The following is a 20,079-nucleotide window of genomic DNA, read 5'->3' as shown; positions in this document are numbered from 1 at the left end:
AATGCTGTACAGAAGCAATGAGAAATAGAATCCTGTGCCACCGCCATCAGGAGCTGCACACGTGGGCATAGCAATGGGGAACCTATGTGCCACACACTATTCATTCTGTCAAGGTGTCTGCATGCCCCAGTCAGACCGGGCTTTTTAATTCATAGACACAGGCAGGTACAACTCCCTATTGTGAAGTCCCTGTCGACCCACAGCATGGGTGGCTCCCTGGAACCCACCGGCGGTACACAGAAATATCCCATTGCATTGCCCAACACAGCTGAGGTAGTAATGTTGTGCTTAACCCTTTCCAATCCAATTTGTATATGGTTTTCCTAGGGGGCTTACTCTTTTTCTGCCGTTATACAACGGCGTTATATGCTGGCTAAAGCCAGTACTGCATGAGCTGACACGTAGGATAGGCTCCGACAGCAGAGAGGCTGGCAATATACAGTAAGAGAACCCCGACGGACGTCTACCAACAACGGAGCTGTACAGCCTTAAACCCTAATGTCTTCACAGGTCACACAGTGGACTGGAAAGGGTTAATGCAGGTGGGTTTCGGCCCACACTGCATGCCCCAGTCAGACTGGGGTTCTTTACAAGTGGACACATGTAGGTTAAACTCCCTGTGGACCCACTGCCTAGGTGGGTGCCAGGAAGCCACCGGCGGTACATAGAAATATCCCATTGCATTGCCCAACACAGCTGAGGTAGTAATGTCATGCGTAATACAGGTGGGCTTCGGCCCACACTGCATGGCCCAGTCAGACGGGTTCTTTAGAAGTGTACAGATGTATTAAAAACTCAGTGTGCACCTACAGCATGGGTGGCTCCCTGGAACCCACCGGCGGTACATAAAAATATCCCATTGCATTGCCCAACACAGCTGAGGTAACGTCAGCTGTAATGCAGGTGGGCTAAAAATTAATTTGATTACACTGTAGGCGAGGGCCCACAAAAATTGCTGTATCAACAGTACTAATGTACATCCCAAAAATTGGCCATGGCCAGCCAAGAGGGCAGGTGAAACCCATTAATCGCTTTGGTTAATGTGGCTTAAGTGGTAACTAGGCCTGGAGGCAGCCCAGTGTAACGAAAAATTGGTTCAAGTTAAAGTTCCAATGCTTTTAAGCGCATTGAAACTTATAAAAATTGTTCTGAAAAATTATTTGAGTGAGCCTTGTGGCCCTAAGAAAAATTGCCCGTTCAGCGTGATTACGTGATGTTTCAGGAGGAGGAGCAGGAGGAGGAAGAGGAGGAATATTAGACACAGATTGATGAAGCAGAAATGTCCCCGTTTTGGATGGTGAGAGAGAACGTAGCTTCCATCCGTGGGTGCAGCCTACGTATTGCTTACGTATCGCTGCTGTCCGCTGGTGGAGAACAGAAGTCTGGGGAAATCCAGCCTTTGTTCATCTTGATGAGTGTTAGCCTGTCGGCACTGTCGGTTGACAAGCGGCTACGCTTATCTGTGATGATTCCCCCAGCCGCACTAAACACCCTTTCCGACAAGACGCTAGCCGCAGGACAAGCAAGCACCTCAAGGGCATACAGGGCTAGTTCAGGCCACGTGTCCAGCTTCGACACCCAGTAGTTGTAGGGGGCAGAGGCGTCACCAAGGATGGTCGTACGATCCGCTACGTACTCCCTCACCATCCTTTTACAGTGCTCCCGCCGACTCAGCCGTGACTGGGGAGCGGTGACACAGTCTTGGTGGGGAGCCATAAAGCTGGCCAGGCCCTTAAAGACTGTTGCACTGCCTGGGATGTACATGCTGCTCGATCTACGCACATCCCCTGCTACCTTGCCCTCGGTACTGCGCCTTCTGCCACTAGCGCTGTCGGCTGGGAATTTTACCATCAGCTTGTCCGCAAGGGTCCTGTGGTATAGCAACACTCTCGAACCCCTTTCCTCTTCGGGAATCAGAGTGGCCAGGTTCTCCTTATACCGTGGATCGAGCAGTGTGTACACCCAGTAATCCGTCGTGGCCAGAATGCGTGCAACGCGAGGGTCACGAGAAAGGCATCCTAACATGAAGTCAGCCATGTGTGCCAGGGTACCAGTACGCAACACATGGCTGTCCTCACTAGGAAGATCACTTTCAGGATCCTCCTCCTCCTCCTCCTCCTCCTCAGGCCATACACGCTGAAAGGATGACAGGCAATCAGCCGGTGTACCATCAGCAGCGGCCCAAGCTGTCTCTTCCCCCTCCTCCTCATCCTCCTCATGCTCCTCCTCCTGTACGCGCTGAGAAATAGACAGGAGGGTACCCTGACTATCCAGCGGCATACTGTCTTCCCCCGCCCCCGTTTCCGAGCGCAAAGCAGCTGCCTTTATGGTTTGCAGGGAATTTCTCAAGATGCATAGCAGAGGAATGGTGACGCTAATGATTGTAGCATCGCCGCTCACCACCTGGGTAGACTCCTCAAAATTACCAAGGACATGGCAGATGTCTGCCAACCAGGCCCACTCTTCTGAAAGGAATTGAGGAGGCTGACTCCCACTGCGCCGCCCATGTTGGAGTTGGTATTCGACTATAGCTCTCCGTTGTTCATAGAGCCTGGCCAACATGTGGAGCGTAGAGTTCCACCGTGTGGGCACGTCGCACAGCAGTCGGTGCACTGGCAGCTTAAAGTGATGTTGCAGGGTGCGCAGGGTGGCAGCGTCCGTGTGGGACTTGCGGAAATGTGCACAGAGCCGGCGCGCCTTTACGAGCAGGTCTGACAAGCGTGGGTAGCTTTTCAGAAAGCGCTGAACCACCAAATTAAAGACGTGGGCCAGGCATGGCACGTGCGTGAGGCTGCCGAGCTGCAGAGCCGCCACCAGGTTACGGCCGTTGTCACACACGACCATGCCCGGTTGGAGGCTCAGCGGCGCAAGCCAGCGGTCGGTCTGCTCTGTCAGACCCTGCAGCAGTTCGTGGGCCGTGTGCCTCTTATCGCCTAAGCTGAGTAGTTTCAGCACGGCCTGCTGACGCTTGCCCACCGCCGTGCTGCCACACCGCGCGACACCGACTGCTGGCGACATGCTGCTGCTAACACATCTTGATTGTGAGACAGAGGAGGAGGAGGAGGAGGAGGGTGCTTTAGTGGAGGAAGCATACACCTCCGCAGATACCAGCACCGAGCTGGGGCCCGCAATTCTGGGGGTGGGTAGGACGTGAGCGGTCCCAGGCTCTGACTCTGTCCCAGCCTCCACTAAATTCACCCAATGTGCCGTCAGGGAGATGTAGTGGCCCTGCCCGCCTGTGCTTGTCCACGTGTCCGTAGTTAAGTGGACCGTGGCAGTAACCGCGTTGGTGAGGGCGCGCACAATGTTGCGGGAGACGTGGTCGTGCAGGGCTGGGACGGCACATCGGGAAAAGTAGTGGCGACTGGGAACTGAGTAGCGCGGGGCCGCCGCCTCCATGATACTTTTGAAGGACTCAGTTTCCACAACCCTATACGGCAGCATCTCAAGGCTGATGAATTTTGCTATGCGGACGGTTAACGTTTGAGCGTGCGGGTGCGTGGCGGCGTACTTGCGCTTGCGCTCGAACACTTGCGCAAGCGACGGCTGAACGGTGCGCTGAACTACACTGCTGGATGGGGCCGAGGACAGCGGAGATGAGGGTGTGGGTGCAGGCCATGAGGCGGTAGTGCCTGTGTCCTGAGAGGGGGGTTGCATCTCAGTGGCAGGTTGGGGCACAGGGGGAGAGGCAGGGGTGCAAACCGGAGGCGGTGAACGGCCTTTGTCCCACCTTGCGGGGTGCTTGGCCATCATATGTCTGCGCATGGTGGTGGTGGTGAGGCTGTTGGTGTTGGCTCCCCGGCTGAGCTTTGCGCGACAAAGGTTGCACACCACTGTTCGTCGGTCGTCAGGCGTCTCTGTGAAAAACTGCCAGACCTTAGAGCATGGCGCGAGGGGGCGCTTTGGGAAACACTTGGTGGATTATTCGGTCTGGCCCTGCCTCTACCCCTGGCCACTGCACTGCCTCTTGCAACCTGCCCTGCTGATGCCCTTGACTCCCCCTCTGAAGACCTGTCCTCCTGAGTAAGCGTTGCACACCAGGTGGGGTCAGTCACCTCATCGTCCTGCTGCTCTTCCTCCGAATCCTCTGTGCGCTGCTCCCTGGGACTTACTGCCCTTACTACTACCTCACTGCAAGACAACTGTGTCTGATCGTCATCGTCCTCCTCACCCACAGAAAGTTGTTGAGACAGTTGGCGGAAGTCCCCAGCCTCTTCCCCCGGACCCCGGGAACTTTCGAATGGTTGGGCATCAGTGACGATAAACTCCTCTGGTGGGAGAGGAACCGCTGCTGCCCAATCTAAGCAGGGGCCCGAGAACAGTTCCTGGGAGTGCTCCCGCTCCTGAGCAGGTGTTATTGTAGTGGAGTGAGGAGGCTGGGAGGAAGGAGGAGCAGCAGACAGAGGATTCGGATTGGCAGCAGTGGACGGCGCAGAACTGCGGGTAGACGATAGGTTGCTCGAAGCACTTTCTGCCATCCAGGACAGGACCTGCTCACACTGCTCATTTTCTAATAACCGTCTCCCGCGTGGACCCATTAATTGGGCGATGAATGTGGGGACGCCAGAAACGTGCCTCTCTCCTAATCGCGCAGCAGTCGGCTGCGACACACCTGGATCAGGAGCTTGGCCTGTGCCCACACCCTGACTTGGCCCTCCGCGTCCTCGGCCGCGTCCACGTCCTCTAGGCCTACCCCTACCCCTCAGCATGCTGTATTACCAGTGATTCGATTTCACAGGCAGGAAATAAATTGGCGCAAGACTGCAGGCCAAATATAATTTTTGCCCTTTTTGGAAAACGAAAGGCCCCACTGCCTCTAGTGAATGAATTATCTAAGTTTAATAACTGTGCTGTGTCCCTGCTTATGTGTCACAGAACGTGAGGGTAGCAGAGTTATTATAACTCTGGCAGAGCAGGTATTTTTTTTCCCAATTAAGGAAAGCAAATGGCGAAGCCAGGAGTAAAACGTAGCTGGGTGCGTCTGATTTTTAAACGTTGCACATGCAGCCGACACGTGTCCACCGCCCGTAAGGACGGACAGAGGCTGGACAAATAGATTTGTTTTCACTTGTTTTTCCACCAAAAGGCAGCACTGCGTATATTCTATGAACATGAGAAGTTTAATAACTGTGCTGTGTCCCTGCTTATGTGTCACAGAACGTGAGGGTAGCAGAGTTATTATAACTCTGGCAGAGCAGGTATTTTTTTTCCCAATTAAGGAAAGCAAATGGCGAAGCCAGCAGTAAAGCGTAGCTGGGTGCGTATGATTTAGCACTGTTCTTCACGCAGCTCACACGTCTCCACCGCCCGTAAGGACGGACAGAGGCTGGACAAATAGATTTGTTTTCACTTGTTTTTCCACCAAAAGGCAGCACTGCGTATATTCTATGAATAATAACTGTGTTGTGGCCCTGCCTATACAATTCCTTCCCTGCAGTATCAATGGAGGGTGGAATGCTCTGCAGAGGCGATTTTGAGAAGCCCAAAAAAAATGCAGCACAGCTAACAGCAGCCTGGACAGTACTGCACACGGATAAATATGGCCCTAGAAAGGACCGTTGAGGTTCTTGAAGGCTACACTCACTCCTAACACTCTCCCTGCCTATGCAGCACTTCTGTCCCTAATGCCAGGTGCAACGGTCTGCAGAGGCGATTTTGAGAAAAAAAAAAATGCCACTGCTAACAGCAGCCAACACACAGCTATCAGTGGCCCTAATAAGGACCTTTGGGGGGTCTTGAAGCCTACACTAACTACCAATTCTTTCCCTACAGCAGCTCCGGTATAAACAGCACTGTCCCTCATCTAACTCACACCGCATCTGAGGCGAGCCGCGGGAGGGGCCGACTTTTATATTAGGCGAACACCTGATCTCGCCAGCCACTCACAGCAGGGGGGTGGTATAGGGCTTAAACGTTGCAGGGGGAAGTTGTAATGCCTTCCCTGTCTTTCAATTGGCCAGAAAAGCGCGCTAACGTCTCAGGGAAGGAAGTGAAAGTAACCAGAACACCGCATGGTGTTCGTTACGAATAACGAACATCCCGAACACCCTAATATTCGCACGAATATCAAGCTCGGACGAACGCGTTCGCTCATCTCTAATTCTTTTTTTCTAATTTCCAAAAAAAGGCAAGAATTAAATTATAAAATTATCTTGAAATGGTATAACCCCCCAGAATTATTACATAGAAGAGATCTGACTCAATCAGAATTATGCTGGGATTGCAAAAAAGAGATGAGCAGTCTGTCTCAGATATGGCTTAATTATCAACTAATTCAGCCATTCTAGAGAAAGATTTAAGGTATTTTAAAGTTCCAATCCTTACCCAGAAAATAAGGTAAACTATTTCAAGAAATGATTCTTATAAATATACATATGTGAATACAATATCTTAATTCAAAGTATTGCATCCCACACCTTCTTTATGCCGCAAAAGGTTTAATTGCAAGGCATTGGAAATAGACTGATGTACCTACGTTTCTAGAGTAAGTTAAAGAAATTTGTCTAATTAAGGCTTATGAGGAAATGCAATGATCCCTAGCAATCAAATTAGAAGAAAATGATGAAATTTGGGAGAAATGGATCCAGTATATTGATATTGATGCTTTCAGGGCCACAATGGGTCAGAAACGCTATCTTTTCTCCTTAGGGAGAGTAACTATATACTATAAACTAAGTGAGGAGACTCAAATGGCCATGCACGCCCCTCTGGGTAATATGCAAATGAGAGAGATGGAATAAATCCTCCACAGTGCCACCTATTGAAAAGCAGTATTCCTTCAAGTCAAAGTCAGACTTTTTTTATACAAGCCTTGTAACAATGACCAGGAATTAAAAGCAACGCCAGACTCCATGTACATACAGCTGTTTCAGGGTTTTTTTCCCTTCATCAGTGTAAAGTAGGAGTCTGGCTTTGCTAGTGAGAGGCCTGGGACGGGGGGTCAGAAACACTATCTTTTCTCCTTGGGGAGAGCAGCTATATACTATAAACTAAGTGGGGAGACTCAAATGGCAATGCACGCTCCTCTGGGTAATATGCAAATAAGGGAGATGGAATAAATCCTCCACAGTGCCACCTATTGAAAGGCAGCATTCTTTCAAGTCAAAGCCAGACTTAGACATGGAGTCTGGCTTTGTTTTTAATTCCTGGTCATTGTTACAAGGCTTGTATAAAAAGTCTGACTTTGACTTGAAGGAATGCTGCCTTCCAATAGGTGGCGCTGTGGATTTATTCCATCTCCCTTATTTGCAGGGCCACAATCTAACTCTATAGGTATTTTTTTCTCATTCTCTTATTCAGGAATTCATAACTGTAGGCAATCCCTTATAGTCTTCCTCTTGAGCCAGAATTAAATTTGTCTAAACAAATGGCATGCAAATCTAGTTAATGTTTGCATTTTTTAATCTCTTTATTGTGATGTTTTCAGATATCAGCAGATGTACTATGTTATTTTTGATATGTCATCGCCTTCTTTCCCAATTTCTCTTCTATATTTCCTTTCTCCCATTTATTTAAAAATAATTTACAAAAAATCTTTATTACATTATTGAATAGTTTCTTTAAAAAAAAAAAAAATGTTTTCTATTTTAATAAAAATGCACTTTTTTACTTGCACTTTTTGCCCCAGGCTAATTCATTTTGTTTGTACATATTTTTAATGTTATTTTTTTACCCTGTATGATCAAAGAACATTGCAGATTAACCCTATAAAATCTAAATAAAAATATTTGTAAAAATCTTATAAAATGATGTATATGTTTAGCATAATCACCTACACTACACTTACTTTCTGTACAGAATTAGCACAGATATTTAAATTAAGTCATATATTTTTTTTATTATTTTGCTAGAGGTTTAAAAAAATAATCAGACTATGAATTTTAAGACTTCATTAGAAACAGCAAAGTTCTACCCTATTTTGAGAGAAAGTAGTGTACTTATTATGTGTAACTCGGCAGATTTCTGCCTGAATGGGAGTAGGTCAAATCTGTAAATCAGACTCTTTGTGCAGAGCAGGCAAATCGCTCACTAAAAACCCTTCAGCTTCATCTGCTCGTCCTGACTTAGGTCTCTAGTACTGGCTGTAAACTTGACATAGTACCATAAAGACGTCATCAAAACCTTTCCATTAAACCAAGTACAGATTAATGTAAAAAGGCATTAAAGGTTTCCCTGAGTCTACTAAAGTCTCTAAAATGCTCTAATGGTGATTGAAATGTACGCGGTGCTGACTTAATCACATACTTTAGGAAGGAAAATAAAAAATAGAAACAAATATTTTAGTAATCCAAATGTATCCTATTGTTCTTTACTAGAGATGAGCGAACGTACTCGTCCGAGCTTGATATTCGTGCGAATATTAGGGTGTTCGGGATGCTCGTTGCTCTTAATGAGCACCACGCGGTGTTCCGGTTACTTTCAGTTTCCTCTCTGAGACGTTAGCGCGCTTTTCTGGCCAATTGAAAGACAGGGAAGGCATTACAACTTCCCCCTGTGACGTTCAAGCCCTATACCACCCCCCTGCTGTGAGTGGCTGGGGCGATCAGATGTCACCCGAGTATAAAAGTCGGCCCCTCCCGCGGCTCGCCTCAGATGTCTTGTGAGTTAGCTGAGGGAAAGTGCTGCTGGTGCCGGAGCTGCTGTAGGGAGAGTGTTAGTAGTGAGTGTAGGCTTCAAGAACCCCAACGGTCCTTCTTAGGGCCACATCTATCCGTGTGCAGTACTGTGCAGGCTGCTGTTAGCAGTGTTGCATATTTTTTTCTTTTCAAAATCGGCTGTCTGCAGAGCATTGCGCCTTGCAGTAATACTACAGGGAGAGAATTGTGTAGGCAGGGCCAGAAGCCATATATTATTGATTGAATATAGTCAGTGGGCCCTCCGTTTCCCAAAAAGGGAAAAATTGTATTTGTCCTGCAGTCTTGCGCCAATTTATTTCCTGCCTGGGAAAAGTAACCGCTGTGCTGCACTTCATATAACTGCATTTCTGTGCAACACATATCTTATCTGATTGAATATAGTCAGTGGGCCCTCCGTTTCCCAAAAAGGGAAACATTCTATTTGTCCTGCAGGATTGCGCCAATTTATTTGCTGCCTGTGAAAAGTCTCCGCTGTGCTGCACTTCATATAACTGCATTTCTGTGCAACACATATCTTATCTGATTGAATATAGTCAGTGGGCCCTCCGTTTCCCAAAAAGGGAAACATTCTATTTGTCCTGCAGGCTTGCGCCAATTTATTTGCTGCCTGTGAAAAGTAACTGCTCTGCTGCACTTCATATAACTGCATTTCTGTGCAACACATATCTTATCTGATTGAATATAGTCAGTGGGCCCTCCGTTTCCCAAAAAGGGAAACATTCTATTTGTCCTGCAGGCTTGCGCCAATTTATTTGCTGCCTGTGAAGAGTCTCCGCTGTGCTGCACTTCATATAACTGCATTTCTGTGCAACACATATCTTATCTGATTGAATATAGTCAGTGGGCCCTCCGTTTCCCAAAAAGGGAAACATTCTATTTGTCCTGCAGGCTTGCGCCAATTTATTTGCTGCCTGTGAAAAGTCTCCGCTGTGCTGCACTTCATATAACTGCATTTCTGTGCAACACATATGTTATCTGATTGAATATAGTCAGTGGGCCCTCCATTTCCCAAAAAGGGAAACATTCAATTTGTCCTGCAGGCTTGCGCCAATTTATTTGCTGCCTGTGAAAAGTAACCGCTCTACTGCACTTCATATAACTGCATTTCTGTGCAACACATATCTTATCTGATTGAATATAGTCAGTGGTCCCTCCGTTTCCCAAAAAGGGAAACATTCTATTTGTCCTGCAGGCTTGCGCCAATTTATTTGCTGCCTGTGAAAAGTAACTGCTCTGCTGCACTTCATATAACTGCATTTCTGTGCAACACATATCTTATCTGATTGAATATAGTCAGTGGGCCCTCCGTTTCCCAAAAAGGGAAACATTCTATTTGTCCTGCAGGCTTGCGCCAATTTATTTGCTGCCTGTGAAAAGTAACCGCTCTGCTGCACTTCATATAACTGCATTTCTGTGCAACACATATCTTATCTGATTGAATATAGTCAGTGGGCCCTCCGTTTCCCAAAAAGGGAAACATTCAATTTGTCCTGCAGGCTTGCGCCAATTTATTTGCTGCCTGTGAAAAGTCTCCGCTCTGCTGCACTTCATATAACTGCATTTCTGTGCAACAGATTTCTTATCTGATTGAATATAGTCAGTGGGCCTTTTCTTTTTAAAAAAAGGGAAAAATTCTATGTGCCCTGCCTCTGTCAGTCCTCAGCGTTCTGTGTACGTGTGTGGTGGGTGGAGATAGTAAACAAATCATACGCAGCCAGCTACGTTTAACAGCAGGCTTGCGCCAATTTATTTCCTGCCTGGGAAATCAAATCACTGGTAATACACCATGCTGAGGGGTAGGGGTAGGCCTATAGGACGTGGACGCGGGCGAGGACGCGGAGGCCAAAGTCAGGGTGTAGGCACAGGCCGAGCCAGTGCGGTGGCCAGGGGTAGAGGCAGGGCCAGACCGAATAATCCACCAACTGTTTCCCAAAGTGCCCCCTCGCGCCATGCCACCCTGCAGAGGTCAAGGTGCTCTACGTTATGGCAGTTTTTCACAGAGACGCCTGACGACCGACGAACAGTGGTGTGCAACCTTTGTCGCGCCAAGATCAGCTGGGGAGGCACCACCAACAGCATGCGCAGGCATATGATGGCCAAGCACCCCACAAGGTGGGACGATGCCCGTCCACCGCCTCCGGTTTGCACCACTGCCTCTCCCCCTGTGCCCCAACCTGCCACTGAGATCCAACCCCCCTCTGAGGACACAGGCACTACCGTCTCCTGGCCTGCACCCACACCCTCACCTCCGCTGTCCTCGGCCCCATCCAGCAATGTCTCTCAGCGTAGCGTCCAGACGTCGCTAGCGCCACAGTTTGAGCGCAAGCGCAAGTACGACGCCACGCACCCGCACGCTTAAGCGTTAAACGTGCACATTGCAAAATTGATCAGCCTAGAGATGCTGCCGTATAGGCTTGTGGAAACGGAGGCTTTCAAAAGCATGATGGCGGCGGCGGCCCCGCGCTACTCGGTTCCCAGTCGCCACTACTTTTCCCGTTGTGCCGTCCCAGGCCTGCACGACCACGTCTCCCGAACATTGTATGCGCCCTCACCAACGCGGTTACTGCCAAGGTCCACTTAACAACAGACACGTGGACAAGCACAGGCGGGCAGGGCCACTATATCTCCCTGACGACACATTGGGTGAATTTAGTGGAGGCTGGGACAGAGTCAGAGCCTGGGACCGCTCACGTCCTACCCACCCCCCGAATTGCGTGCCCCAGCTCGGTGGTGGCATCTGCGGGGGTGTATGCTTCCTCCACTAAACCACCCTCCTCCTCCTACACAACCTCTGTCTCGCAATCAAGATGTGTCAGCAGCAGCACGTCGCCAGCAGTCGGTGTCACGCGGCGTGGCAGCACAGCGGTGGGCAAGCGTCAGCAGGCCGTGCTGAAACTACTCAGCTTAGGAGAGAAGAGGCACACGGCCCACGAACTGCTGCAGGGTCTGACAGAGCAGACCGACCGCTGGCTTGCGCCGCTGAGCCTCCAACCGGGCATGGTCGTGTGTGACAATGGCCGTAAGCTGGTGGCGGCTCTGCAGCTTGGCAGCCTCACGCACGTGCCATGCCTGGCCCATGTGTTTAATTTGGTGGTTCAGCGCTTTCTGAAAAGCTACCCCCACTTGTCATACCTGCTCGGAAAGGTGCGCCGGATCTGCGCACATTTCCGCAAATCACACACGGACGCTGCCACCCTGCGGACCCTGCAACATCGGTTAAATCTGCCAGTGCACCGACTGCTGTGCGACGTGCCCACACAGTGGAACTCTACGCTCCACATGTTGGCCAGACTCTATGAGCAGCGTAGAGCTATAGTGAAATACCAACTCCAACTTGCGTGGCGCAGTGGGAGTCAGCCTCCTCAATTATTTACAGAAGAGTGGGCCTGGTTGGCAGCCATCTGCCAGGTCCTTGGAAAATTTGAGGAGTCTACCCAGGTGGTGAGCGGCGATGCTGCAATCATTAGCGTCACCATTCCTCTGCTATGCATCTTGAGAAGTTCCCTGCAAAGCATAAAGGCAGACGCTTTGCGCTCGGAAACAGAGCCGGGGGAAGACAGTATGTCGCTGGATAGTCAGAGCACCCTCCTGTCTATATCTCAGCGCGTTCAGGAGGAGGAGGAGGAGCATGAGGAGGATGAGGAGGAGGGGGAAGAGACAGCTTGGCCCACTGCTGACGGTACCCATGCTGCTTGCCTGTCATCCTTTCAGCGTGTATGGCCTGAGGAGGAGGAAGAGGAGGAGGAGGAGGATCCTGAAAGTGATCTTCCTAGTGAAGACAGCCATGTGTTGCGTACAGGTACCCTGGCACACATGGCTGACTTCATGTTAGGATGCCTTTCTCGTGACCCTCGCGTTACACGCATTCTGGCCACTATGGATCACTGGGTGTACACACTGCTCGATCCACGGTATAAGGAGAGCTTTTGCACTCTCATTCCCGAAGAGGAAAGGGGTTCGAGAATGATGCTATACCACAGGGCGCTGGTGGACAAACTGATGGTAAACTTCCCATCCAACAGCGCTAGTGGCAGAAGGCGCAGTTCCGAGGGCCAGGTAGCAGGGGAGGCGCAGAGATCAGGCAGCATGTACAGCGCAGGCAGGGGAACATTCTCCAAGGCCTTTGCCAGCTTTATGGCTCCACAGCAAGACTGTGTCACCGCTCCCCAGTCAAGGCTGAGTCGGCGGGAGCACTGTAAAAGGATGGTGAGGGAGTACGTAGCCGATCGCACGACCGTCCTCCGTGACGCCTCTGCCACCTACAACTACTGGGTGTCGAAGCTGGACACGTGGCCTGAACTCGCGCTGTATGCCCTGGAGGTGCTTGCTTGTCCTGCGGCTAGCGTCTTGTCAGAGAGTGTGTTTAGTGTGGCTGGGGGAATCATCACGGATAAGCGTACCCACCTGTCAACCGACAGTGCCGACAAGCTTACACTCATCAAGATGAACAAAGCCTGGATTTTCCCAGACTTCTCTTCTCCACCAGCGGACAGCAGCGATACCTAAGCAATACGTAGGCTGCACCCGCGGATGGAAGCATCGTTCTCTCTCACAATCCAAAACGGGGACATTTCTGCTTCATCAATCTGTGTATAATATTCCTCCTCCTCCTCCTCCTGCTCCTCTTCCTGAAACCTCACGTAATCACGCCGAACGGGCAATTTTTCTTAGGGCCACAAGGCTCACTCATATAATTTTTCTAAACAATTTTTATTTGTTTCAATGCTCTTAAAAGCGTTGAAACTTTAACTTGAACCAATTTTTCGTTAAACTGGGCTGCCTCCAGGCCTAGTTACCACTTAAGCCACATTAACCAAAGCGATTAATTGGTTTCACCTGCCCTCTTGGTTGGCCATGGCCAATTTTTTGGATGTACATTAGTACTGTTGATACAGCAATTTTTGTGGGCCCTTGCCTACAGTGTAATCAAATGAATTTTTAGCCCACCTGCATTACAGCTGACGTTACATCCGCTGTGTTGGGCAATGCAATGGGATGTATTTATGTACCGCCGGTGGCTTCCTGGCACCCACCCATGCTGTGGGTCCACAGAGAATTATAAATGCATCTGTTTCCACATCTAAAGAACCCCAGTCAGACTGGGGCATGCAGTGTGGGCCGAAGCCCACCTGCATTAAGCACGACATTACTACCTCAGCTGTGTTGGGCAATGCAATGGGATATTTTTATGTACCGCCGGTGGGTTCCAGGGAGCCACCCATGCTGTGGGTCCACAGGGAATTATAAATGCATCTGTTTCCACTTCTAAAGAACCCCAGTCTGACTGGGGCATGCAGTGTGGGCCGAAGCCCACCTGCATTAAGCACGACATTACTACCTCAGCTGTGTTGGGCAATGCAATGGGATATTTTTATGTACCGCCGGTGGGTTCCAGGGAGCCAGCCATGCTGTCGGTCCACAGGGACTTCACAATAGGGAGTTGTACCGGCCTGTGTCTATGAATTAAAAACCGCGGTCTGACTGGGGCATGCAGACACCTTGACAGAATGAATAGTGTGTGGCACATAGGTTCCCCATTGCTATGCCCACGTGTGCAGCTCCTGATGGCAGTGGCACAGGATTATATTTCTCATTGCTTCTGTACAGCATTGTGGGCGATCGCCCCGCCCCTTTTAAAGAGGGTCGCTGCCTAGCCGTGCCAACCCTCTGCAGTGTGTGCCTGCGGTTCCTCATCATGGCAGACGCACTTATAAATAGACATGAGGGTGGTGTGGCATGAGGGCAGCTGAAGGCTGCGCAGTGACACTTTTGTGTGCGCTGTGGACACTGGGTCGTGCAGGGGGGGTTGGTCAGCATGTAACCCAGGAGAAGTGGCAGCGGAGTGTCATGCAGGCAGTGATTGTGCTTTGTTGGAGGTAGTGTGGTGCTTAGCTAAGGTATCCATTGCTAATGAGGGCTTTTCAGAAGTAAAAGTTGTTGGGGGGGGGCCCACTCTTGCCGCTATTGTGGCTTAATAGTGGGACCTGTGAACTTGAGATGCAGCCCAACATGTAGCCCCTCGCCTGCCCTATCCGTTGCTGTGTCGTTCCCATCACTTTCTTGAATTGCCCAGATTTTCACACATGAAAACCTTAGTGAGCATCGGCGAAATACAAAAATGCTCGGGTCGCCCATTGACTTCAATGGGGTTCGTTACTCGAAACGAACCCTCGAGCATCGCGATAATTTCGTCCCGAGTAACGAGCACCCGAGCATTTTGGTGCTCGCTCATCTCTATTCTTTACAATACCATTACAATTCTGCGAATTTGCTTATAATACAGGGTCACAGAAAGGCCGGGTTCATATCTGCACTGGAAGCGTTCGGAGGTTTCATAGCAGATCCGGCACAAAATACCAGAAGAAATAGTGGTGCTTTTTCTTTTGGTAAAATGCTGGACAGCTAGGTAGAAACTGAATGGACTGCACTATAGTCAATGTGGTCCGTTCGGCCCTGTTTGGTTCCGTCATAAGACAGATCCGTTGGGCTAGGAGATTCCCCTTTACTGCTCCTTGAACGGAGCATGAAATTGGAATCCTCATGGCAGATGTGAAAGTAGCCTAATACTGATGTTACGTCCGTGTAGGGCTTATCTTTATGTGGTCTACACCTGCATCAATTTAATGTCCTAAAAGGAACTGCAAAATCCATGCAGGGCTTATCCATAGAACACCTACATGACATATGCGCTAAATGGACCAACTGATATGTCTAGAAAGGACCAATTCCATATGTGGCCTGCACAGCATAAATGTATATATCCTCAATGGATAAAAGTATCCCACAAATACAAACACAATAAACTCGAATAAATAAAATGTACTTATACCTAAACAGTTAATTGCCTAAATTTCTGTGTTCTTAAATAAACGTTGTATATTTTTGGTAGTTACGTCAGCTGCCTCGTATCCTGAAACCTGCATTGCCCACCACCAATCGCGACAGGTGCCTAGCACCAATATGACAGTAAGCACATGCTGACACGTTATAACAAAAGTGTTAAAAGGACTTGTCATGTTCCAAAAAGGTCAAATTGACACCTCAACTTTCTGTTTCTGCATAACCCAATTCCTGCTCAATTGGCATCATTTGCTTGCATGGCTAACAAGCAATTTAATCAGTAAACTAACAACCAGGCCGTATTCAGGACTTAGTAAACCAGAGCCGCTCTGTTACTGTCCAATATGAAAATGGTGTGGCCAGATTGGCTCCATCTGCATGATCTGAGACTTACACCATCCCACAAGATTATACTCTCTTCTGACTGCTACATACTAACATAGCATGTTAGGCTGAAGGGAGCCAATGTCCATCTAGTTCAGCTGTTTCCACCCCCATCCTTGTTGATCCAGAGGAAGGTAAAAAAAAACAATGAAGCAAAGCCAATTTAGCCGATTTGGGGAAAAAAATTCCTTCCAACTGGAGTAATGTTCTTCAATGAAAAGACATGGAGGAATGAAAGTATGGTGGCAGTTTAACTTTTTGGAACATAACTAGAGCACGCTCAGATAAGGCAGTTACTCGAGTGAGCGTCGCTCTTCTTGAGTAACTGCATTCTTGTTCGAGCAGGCTCGGGGGTGAGCGGGCAGCAGGTGGTAGCAGGGGGGGGGGGGAGAGTGAGAGAGATCTCTCTGTCCTCCCTGATTTCCCCCCCCCCACCCCCGAGCCTACTTGGACAAGAATGCAGTTACTCGAGAAGAGCGACACTCGCTCAAGTAACTGCCTTATCCGAGCGTGCTCGCACATCTCTAAACATAACAAGTCCTCTTTAAACCACAGTGCATCCTTTTAGTATCAGAACTAAAGTCTGAAGAAATTCTATAAAAACTAATTCTTAGAGTAAAGTGATTGAAACCAAGGCAAGTAATGTAGTGGAGCAAGTTGGAGCAAGGGAAGAATAGTAGCCATCTAGGTGGGCTTGGAAAATCAGTTGAGGATAAAGCAAAAATAAAGCGTAGGGGCAAGATCAAAGTCTAGAATGCAGAAGTACAGTAGACTGGGTTAAAATGCAATTCCACAGATGCAATATAATAGGCTAATAACTAATGAACAAAGTCAAACTAACTGAAATAAAAATATACAGGTTGTCCCAAAAGAAAAACATAGACACACTTCAATATTGCTTATCTATGCCTTTTTAAAAAAATCTGAATTAAATCATGCTTGCAATATGTAGTATTATGTTGTCTCTATGTCAGTAGTTGTAGATGTCAGACATTCTTTTTTTGTATATATAAACTTACTAATAAAGCTTGTGGATGCTTTTCATGTTGAAGTCTGTATACATATTTGGGACACCCTAAACTTTATGTGCCCTGGCCTTGAAACGGTATATAAAGATCATACTATTTCCTATTCTATAAGGAAAATTATCAGAAGGTCTATGTATGAAAAGGGAAACACCATGATATTTATACTGCATTATGTTCATCTTATCTTCCCCAACAGCTCCCCATTATAAGACAAGCAAATGTACCACAATGGTTTATAGGAGATTTGAGAAAGTGTACAGGTAGCCCTAATCATATGGCTTATGGGGTCAGATATTTTAAATGGTGGCCCTGGTAAGGTGGTGAACATATGATGACTTACCTTTAACCAATGGACCAAACACATATAAATCACCAGCAACAGTATCCAAGAGACACTAGAAAATCAATTATCGTGTGCTCTATCATTTTCACTATGTTTGTGACATCCTGAAAAAACTTTAAAAAGTTTTAAGTACCAGCATTTTTTTATTATAATCATCTGAATATTTTATTGTTTTTGTTTGTTTTAATACGATTCATAAATAGTATGTGAGTAACATGGTAACATTGTATGTAAGACTGAAAAAGGACTTATGTCCTTCCATTTAAGCCTATTGTCCTGCAATGTTGATCCAGAGGAAGGCAACGAAACCCCAAAGAGGTAGAAGCCAATTTTCCCCATTTAAGGAAAAAAAAACTCTTGTATGACTGCAATATGGCAATCAGAATAAATCCTTGGATAACAGCCTTTCTGAAGTATTCACTGACTATCGTCTCGGCTTGTTGGTCGCCTCGATACAGGCCAAGATCTGTCGCGTTGTTATGCAGGACAATGGTTAATGCAACATGCGCAGAAACTACTGGTGCTGTCTGTCTTTGCTGTATGGATGCATGCTGGATTAGTCATGCCTGGGAGTAGGGTGGAGGTGGTTTTTTTTAATTCACTCTGCCAGTTCCCAGGTGCGTAGTGGCTATATATTCTCACCCCTCCCTTCCGTTCCATTGTGGAGTCCCTGGAGTTTGCAGATACGTTGCTGCGGGTTTATTTTCAATTACATTTCTGCTTTTCATTTCTATTTTGCTTTGCTGTTTGGTTCATCTCTCCAGGTGTCCTTCCAGGGATAGTCAGGGCCCAGAATGAAGACCATGGGACCGTCTCTATTGAGATGAATACTCTGCCTCTAGACAGGGACCCTTCACCCCCCCATGCTAGGTTAGGCCCAGGCTTCCTCCTCCCTAGAGTGGTGCTACCGTTCAGCATAGTGTGGTGTGTGGCTAGTTCCTACAGTGTGCACATTCTCTGTTGCCATGCTGAGTGTTGTACTCTGGTGTCGCACAGGCTTTTCATCTGGTTTACGTATTTCAGTTGTGGTGCGCACTGTTCTTCAAGTCATATCTATCTAATGCTGTCGTTGTGAATATCACCCTGCATCCATGCTGAGCATGGTGCTTGTGAGCCACACGGACATGACAACTTTAACTTACGTAATATTATGACACTCAATAAAGGCATCCAGGCCGCTTTTGAACTCTTTTAGCGAGTTCCCCATCATCACATCCTCAGGCAGAGAGTTCCATAGTTTCACTGCTCTTAGGGCTCAGTCAGACGGGCGTTTTTTCGCGCGATTTGCGGAATTCTTATGAAGCCCTTCCCAGAAAAGCCATTGACAGGATGCTGGCAGCAGGATTCTCTACCGCAGCTGTCATGTGTGACAGCTGCGGTTGAGAATTGAAGAATTCCTTTTGCTGCATCTGCCACAGATGTGGCAGATGTAGCAGCAGGGAATTCTTTTAACTAGCGGGGGTGAAGGATACATCTGCCGCATGCGACAGATGTGTTCTTTATGCCCTCGGGGGTCACAGCAGCAGCGGAGAGGTAAGTTTTTTTTTTATTCCTTTTTTGTTTTGCACTAAAATGTTTCTTTTTCAGGGAAGGGCTTATATGTAAAGCCCTTCCCTGGAAAAGAATGCAGGGGACCGGCAGAGCATTGTTTTCAATGAAGCCGCCGGCAGCAGCCACGGCTCCATTGACAACAAGCACGCAGCTGTGTTCACGCGTGCTTTTGCTCGTACCTAGGTGCGGACGTATGTATGCACCTAAGTACGCACGAAAACATGCTCGTGTGAACGTACCCTCAGGGAGTGAAAGAAATAATAGAGAGAAAGTAGAAGAACTTTCCATAAATTTTGGTTGTTTATGGGTTACATCTGTAATTAGGTCCATTTACATGGGACGATCATCGCTGAAAATTCATTCAAACAAACTAAATTGAGCAATAATCGTGCCGTGTAAATGGCAAAAAATCATATACGATTTGTTCACTTCTCCTTATCGCTGACTTTCAGTCAGCATAAGAAACATCACTGGATTATGGGATAATTCACGCGGGGAGTCCCATCTTCACTGAACACTGTGACAGTACTGTCACAGTGTTCAGTGAAGAGGGGACTAGAGTGGGAATGAAAGAATCCCCTGCCACAACTTTCACAGCTGTGACAGAGGACCGCAATGCCATACCATTGCTTTCAATGGGGCCGGCGCTGCTGCCCCCTCATTGAAGCAATGGGATGAAGGCAACCCCCACAGGGATTTTCAGGGAAGGGCTTATATTTTAAAAATAAGCCCTAGCTGCTGGAAAGGAAAAAATAAATATATCACCTAGCAGCACTGTCAGGGCTCCTGTGCATCTTCTCCCCAGCTCCACGGCACTTTTCTGAATGATTCTTCTGGCCGAGGATTTAAAAATCCCTGCTTCCTGGAAGCTTTGCCTCTGAGCAATCACAGCTTTTCAATAATTGATTCAGAAGAGTGCCAGGGAGCCGAAGAGAAGATGTGCTGGAGCCCCAACAGCACTGCTAGGTGATGTATAATTTTTCCCCCCAGCAGCTAGGGCTTATTTTCAGGGAAGGGCTTATATTTTAAGCCCTTCCCTGAAAATCCCTGCGGGAGTTGCCTTCATCCCATTGCTGTCAATGGGGCAGCAGCGCCGTCCCCATTGAAATTAATGGGAAAGTATCACAGTCCTCTGCCACAGCTGTGACAGCTGTGGCAGGGGATTCTTTCATCCCCGCGGGGAGTCCCATCATCATTGAACACTGTGACAGTTGTCTGCGCATATGAAACTTTGCCCGTTCACATGTTTTCTGCTTATGCATGGAGCGCATTTTTTTTCGCGCACATAGGCGCACAA

Source organism: Eleutherodactylus coqui, chromosome 4 (assembly GCF_035609145.1).
Source record: "Eleutherodactylus coqui strain aEleCoq1 chromosome 4, aEleCoq1.hap1, whole genome shotgun sequence".
NCBI classification, from domain to species: Eukaryota; Metazoa; Chordata; class Amphibia; order Anura; family Eleutherodactylidae; genus Eleutherodactylus; species Eleutherodactylus coqui.
This window is presented reverse-complemented; position numbering follows the sequence as displayed.